General features: G+C 36.5%; 1 long non-coding RNA gene across 1 annotated transcript; it reads left to right on the forward strand.

Moving 5' to 3' along the window:
- On the forward strand, positions 2949–5988 carry LOC106502721. Its single transcript, XR_001296360.2, has 3 exons — positions 2949–3209; positions 5186–5287; positions 5752–5988. It is a non-coding gene; the product is annotated as an uncharacterized LOC106502721 (long non-coding RNA).

A 6653-nucleotide genomic window follows, 5' to 3' on the forward strand; every position in this document is an offset into this window, starting at 1 on the left:
TAGAAACAAAACTTTTCTGATCACTAACAGGAAATTAATGTCTAGTATCTTGTATCTAATCAGTTTAACATTGTTGTTTATTTAGTCAGCCATCAAACATATATAAAAACATAGAAAAGTTTCCAAAGCTGCATAAAAATGGTGACGTCAATTCTCATAGTAGTTTATTGGCTCAAATATATTGCTATTTCAGTTTTCAATTCACATGTTTGCCAGAACTAGCAATCACTGGTCAACATGACTGGAACTCACAGGAGAAGGTAATGACTTAGAGAGGTGTGAAAAAGAAATTTTATACTTTATAAAAACAAAACATTATCAGCCAAAACCTCACTGAATAAACCCAGGTCCCTGCTACCAAAGAATGTATGTTCTTGTAAATGAGTGACTGGAATCATTTTCTTTCGTTGTTGTTGTTTAGTTGCTAAGTGGTGTCAGACCCTTTTGCACCAGATGGACTGTAGCCTGCCTGGCTCCTCTGTCCATGGGATTTCCCAGGCAAGACTACTGGAGTGGGTTGCCATTTTCTTATCCAGGGGATCTTCCTGACCCAGGGATTGAACCTGAGTCTTCTGCCTTGGCAGGCAGATTCTTTATCACTGAGCCACCAGGGAAGACCTTTTTCAGTCATAGACTCTTAAAAAAAAAGAAATAGCATAGGCAGCCATAAATATGATCACATCTCTGTTGTGACATTTTTTCCTTTCTGCTTTATGTTTTTTGTTGTACAACAGGATGTTAATTAATTAGATGGTATTGAAAGAAACAAAAATTTCATTTGAAAATAACTATAAAGATGCTGAAGCTGAAGCTCTAATACTTTGGCTACCTGATTGCGAAGAGCCAACTCATTGGAAAAGACTCTGATGCTGAGAAAGATTGAAGGCAGGAGAAGGGGACAATAGAGGATGTGATGGTTGAATGGTATCACTGACTCAATGGACATGAGTTTGAGCAAACTCTGGGAGATGGTGAAGAATAGGGAAGTCTGCATGCTGCAGTCCAGGAGGTCGTAAGGAGTCAGACATGACTTAGCAACTGAACAACAACAAAGCAATCTCTCTTTCTTTCCTTTGTTTCCTAAAGGTCAGTGTGATTCTAACCAAATATAACAGTCCTTATCCAAGTCCTTATGCAAGTCCAGTCCTTGTCCAAGAGTATGCCCATCATTTTTATAGAATTACTTGAAATACAATTCATTGCTCTGTGTTGAATACAATAACATTTTGATAAAACTACACTATCAGTATAAAAAGGTGTTTGGAACAAGGGAACTTGAAAGATTACTTATTTCTTTCAAAATGTCGTCATTTTGAAATTAATGCAGCCTAATGCAATTAGATTATTGTCTTAAAATGATTCTTGAGCTAATTGATCAATCTAATGAAGAAAATTGAGAAATTTCACAAATTATCAGCTAGTGTGCTGAGACTTGAAGCCACAAAATTATAGCGAATGATCTGAGTAATAGTGTTTTATTTTATAAAATAGGTGTCCATATCATCGATTTGAGTTACAGCATTTTATTATGTAGAATAGGTGTCAATATCATTGATCTGAGTTATAGTGTTTTATGTAAAATGGGTGTTAATATCATTATTACTTCACTTTCTGGATACTTTATAAGCTTGTCCTAATAGAATTTAGCTTTGTGGAGGGCACAGCAAAACAAGTAGTATTCTTTGTTACAATACAACTAATCTTTGCAACAGCTGTGCATTTACCATCCTCAGCTGCTCCAGTTACAACAATCAGCCTTTTCACGGCCTGACACCTGTCTCTTATTATATTTGAGAACAATTGTTAATTTCCTTAAATTTCCCATCCCTCTTAGTGCCCTTGTGTCGCTTTATTTCTCTGATGCACATTTACATGGTCTATTATATTAATTCTCTCATTTAATCTCGAGAACTTAAAAATTATTGGGAAGTTAATTGTGCAGGGATCAGAGGTTTTTTTCACTTACAGCATAACTCTGTTAAATGACACAGTTTGTTCCAGCTTCTTGCTGACACTGCAAGGGATTGTCTAGAATGAAGAGTTCAATTACTTTCACAGTGCTAATCATATATCATTATGTACAGGCATGAATCCTTAATTCCCAAGCCAGCGCGCAGAGCAGTGTGGTGGCGATAAAGGACACAGCCCAAATTCGTCTGTCCACCGCAGCAAGCAGGGCATAACTGAAGAATAAAATAATTGTGTCTCCTTGGCTATGCTCTTTATTCATTTGAATATTTGATGCCCACAGTGAATCATGTTCCATTAATTTTTATTCATCCACACAAGATTTTTGTCAGAATTGATTTAAGATGCATCGTTCAAGGCCAAAGATATATTTACACTTTTTTTGGAGAACTTTTTACTGCACAATTCAGGAAACGCTTGCATTCTGGTCCTTTGTAACTTTTTCAAGATACAAATAAAAAGGCAGGAAATAACTGACTTTGGAGTCTCACAGGTAAAGGATTCCAAATAAAGCCTGATTGTTCCTTCTTGCCACACATCTTAGACCCAGAGGTTAATGTATAACCCGGACCATTCCCTTATTCAGCTATCCCAAGGTCAATGAAAAAATGGAATCTGAGAGAATATTTTGTTTATTTCAGAGGCAGGAAAATGGCTTATGAAATCTCAGAGCAGGGTGTAACCTCATTAAGTTAAATGTAAAAATAACTCACCAATCACAAGTTATGAAACAGGAAATCAACGCTCGTGTTGTATAACAAAGGCACTCTTACATTTTTGGCATTAAAAAAAAAAAAAAGCTTCTGTTACCATTTTCTTCTCTCTCCTTCCCCCTCTCCTGTTATCCTCTCTGTTTGCCTGGGCAGGAAACTTGGCCGCCTCTGCTCAATTTTCTGCTGCCCTTTTGTTCTATCATCTGCCCAGCCACTGGTGGGAGGAGGCTGATAAATTTCCGCTGTTAGTTGGATGAGAAACTTCCATATCTGTGACAATTATAATCAGATTGCCTTTTGGAAGAGAAATATGGACAGTGACTGCAGTCCTTGCTGTCATTTTTTTCTTGCTAGGCTGCTCGGGATCTTACTACCTATTTTTTTTACCTGATGTTTTGTAGACTATACGTAACTGTAAGAACTTCAGAAATGTTTTGATTGCAAGCACATCATTTTATTTACAGAAAATAACTCCAAAAGGAGTTTTCTATTGTAATCACTTCAATCAAGTAGCAAGGTTGGCAAGTTGTAAGTTTGAAATTGTTCCATTGTTTCTATTTGCTTGATTTTCCCCCAAATTTATTTTCCTCTTTCTTTCTCTTCTTCTTTCATTCTTTCTTTCCCTTTGGCAAAACAGCCACTCTTGTGCTCTATTGTATTTCATGTATCTAGCCCCTACACCTGGACTTCGTCAATATTCAGCTAATATTTCTTCTGTGTTTCTTTTATAAATCACCTGTAAAGATAGCTCAATGTTATGTTACCTATATTTAAAATGTATTCGATTTTTTCATAAGTTGAACCTAAGATGTCAGAGTGCTTTTCTGTTTTCCAATCTTTTCCATAGCATAATGTTGAAACTAAATTTGTACTCTGCTTCATATTGGAGAAGGAAATGGCAACCCACTCCAGTAATCTTGCCTGGAGAATTCCATGGACAGAGGAGCCTGGCAGGCTACAGTCCATGGGGTCACAGAGTTAGACAAGACTGAGTGGCTAGCACACACACACTGCTTCGTATAACTGGGAACTAGTATTTTTTGCATACACAAGCATTTCTATAGGTATAGCAGATTCTTTGTGGGGTTAATTGGTAATCTGTTGCCTTTATCTGTTATATAATCTACTTTGGTGACTGAGAGACACAGCTTACCAAAGTATCACTGTGTTACTTTGTAAATATTTAATAACCTGACAGTTCCTCCAGGTTATGATAATCAGAGTACCTGACCCAATCAGGTTGAATGCAGTGAAACGGGGAACAGCTTGCGACTGGCTAGTTGGTAACTGTAATTAATCATTACTTGACTTATGCATTCTGGAGATGGGTGAAAGTTGTGATACTTCTTAAACTTGGTTACAATTTAAATGGCCTAGAGATCTTTTAAATAACAAATACCAATGTCAGACTAGCAAAATCTGAGGTGGGACCTGGGTATCTGTATTTTAAAAAGCATCCTAAGTGATTCTGTTGCAAATGAAGCTGAGAATCCTTGTGTCTGAATCACTTAATGACGTCAAAGAAAATGCAAAACTGCTTGGGATCACTTTGACCAGGCCATCAACTATTGATCCTACATGCATCTAATCCTCTTATTACTGTTTATTTGCTTTCACCCTTTCCTATTTATGAACATATAAAAGTTTGGTTGGATTTATAATCCCACCAAATCAATATTTGCTTTGTGTATATTAGCTAGGGTCTGGCTAACCTCTTGACATCAGCCTCCATCTCAGAATGTATTTCAAGTTAGCTTTCTTAAATATTTCATGATCTCATTTGAAAAATTGTCATTCTGAAGTTTACTTTGAAAAATTTATCTGCTTTTTAATGTATTTTTTAAGTCACTGAATTCCGTGGTTTTACCCTTTGAACTAATGCTTTCTCATTTTTCCAAAAGTCGCTGCCTTAAAGACTCAGACATATGTTTAATACTAATACAATAGACTTTTAAAATTAACATTATGTTCTAGTTTATAATTTTATGGACTGATTATTAATGACATTCATGTATATTATTGGGTCTGTTGCAATTTCATTTCTTCCTGATTTTTAAGTAAAATCATGTCATATATAAAAATGTCATATTTTGTTAACTTTGAAATTTTTGTGTAAATATAGTCACAAATGAGAATATACACTCAATTCATATATCTTGCTTATTAAGAAAATAGTCACATTATATATAATCATTTTTATTTTTCTTTCCTAATCCTCAGCAATGCTTTTCTTTTTCTTTGTGGGGCAATCTCTCATCCTTTTTGCTTTCTAGATTCTGTTTTTTGTTTGTTTGTTTTTTTTCATCCATTGTAATTTATGAATGGCCAGTGGTTGGCACATGTACCATATATTGACTAGTTCTTGCTGCAGGACAAAATTACCCAGAAGTTTAAGATTGGCTTAAAACAGCAATCGTTTGTAACTGTTCTTGTCTCTGTGAAGGTTGGCAGAAGTCCAGCTATGCAGGTTGGGCTCAGCTTTGTAACTTTGGTTCTCTGTGCAGTTTTATGGGATGCTTGGGGAGCTCTGTTCAGACTGTGAGGACAAGGATGGTTTCCTATCATGTATCTCTCATCCTTCTGATGTGACCACAGCACCACTTGAGGTATGTTTGCATGAAAATGATACAGAGCAAGTGGCCACAGGAGGACATGATGGGCTTGACTCAGAAGTCTACTCTGTCCTTCCTCAGGTCATGCAAAAGTATGGATACAGAAACAGGGTTGGATTTGGGGCAATAAGTCAATCTATGACATGGTAATGCTCTTCATTCTTGTGCTCTTGGGTGATGTCATTTACCTGTTAAATCTCTCTTTTCCATAGAACTAAGGTTGGTCTCAGAATTGTTTTCAAGTCAGTGTTCTATGAAATGATCCAAAATTGATTCCCTGTTAGAGTAGGGACCATTTTCTCTTCCCTATCTAGTGTTTACTTTCTTCATGTTGATTATTTCTTTCTCCATTATATTATTAGAACATTAAAATTTGGTATAGATTGAGTGACTATTATAAAACATTAGTTACTCAATATATTTTTATTTAACCAATGGTTAATTTTTGCCTCTATTAGGACAAGACCGCAGGGCGGGATGACGCTTCTCTTAAGGTGATGTGTCGCCATTGACTTTTGTTCCCAATGGGGTGTGAGCAGAAGAGATCCTTGTTTCTTCCAGAATAAATCCTTTAATTTTGAGAATTTTCAGTGCTTTTACCCCTGCCGTACAGTTGTGGAAGCAAACATTGAACTGGAGGTGTGACCCTGGGCCATTACATAAAAAACAGGTCCCCTGAAGCATCAGCCAGACTCATCACCAATTTCCTTAAATGAGGAATAAAACTTTTTTTAAGCCACTGAGATCTGAGGACTTTCTGTTATCCCAAAACTTAACCTACCATGGACAAACTGTGTTTTCCCAACACTGAAGCTGAAGGTAAAGATATATGTACTCACTGTAGTCAGTTCACAGTTTTAAACGAATAAGTATAATCATAGATATCTAGGAAAGGAAGCGCTCAGCAGACAAATGTGCGTGATTTTCACTATGTCTTAGTTCTTTTTCTCATCACTGGTCACAATTCAAACTGATGGCCTTTGGAAGATTTCTCATGCTGATCACTACCTCTAGCCAAATAGCAGAAAAAATAGAAAAAGAGAGACTTAAAAACACCAAGCAAAGTGGGCATCCCTAGCAGATTTTCCTTTTTGGCTGTCACTCACACCTGACTGGACTGACATTCGAATATGGTGGCATTGATTGGGATGGTATCTTTGAAGAAGTCTATTCAGTCTTTGTTTTACATCAGGCAAATCTTGGACTGAAATTTTAAGATGTGGCTCTTACAACTCTGCATTGATTTATCTCTTGCCTGCCTACAAAATTGACACTTATCTTGGCATCTTGGGAAGTACAAACTTGAGACTTCAATATACTAATACTTGTGGGCAGAGACAGAGAGTAATTTTGGTTGTGG

The sequence above is a fragment of the Capra hircus genome, chromosome 12, assembly GCF_001704415.2.
Source record: "Capra hircus breed San Clemente chromosome 12, ASM170441v1, whole genome shotgun sequence".
Lineage (NCBI taxonomy): Eukaryota > Metazoa > Chordata > Mammalia > Artiodactyla > Bovidae > Capra > Capra hircus.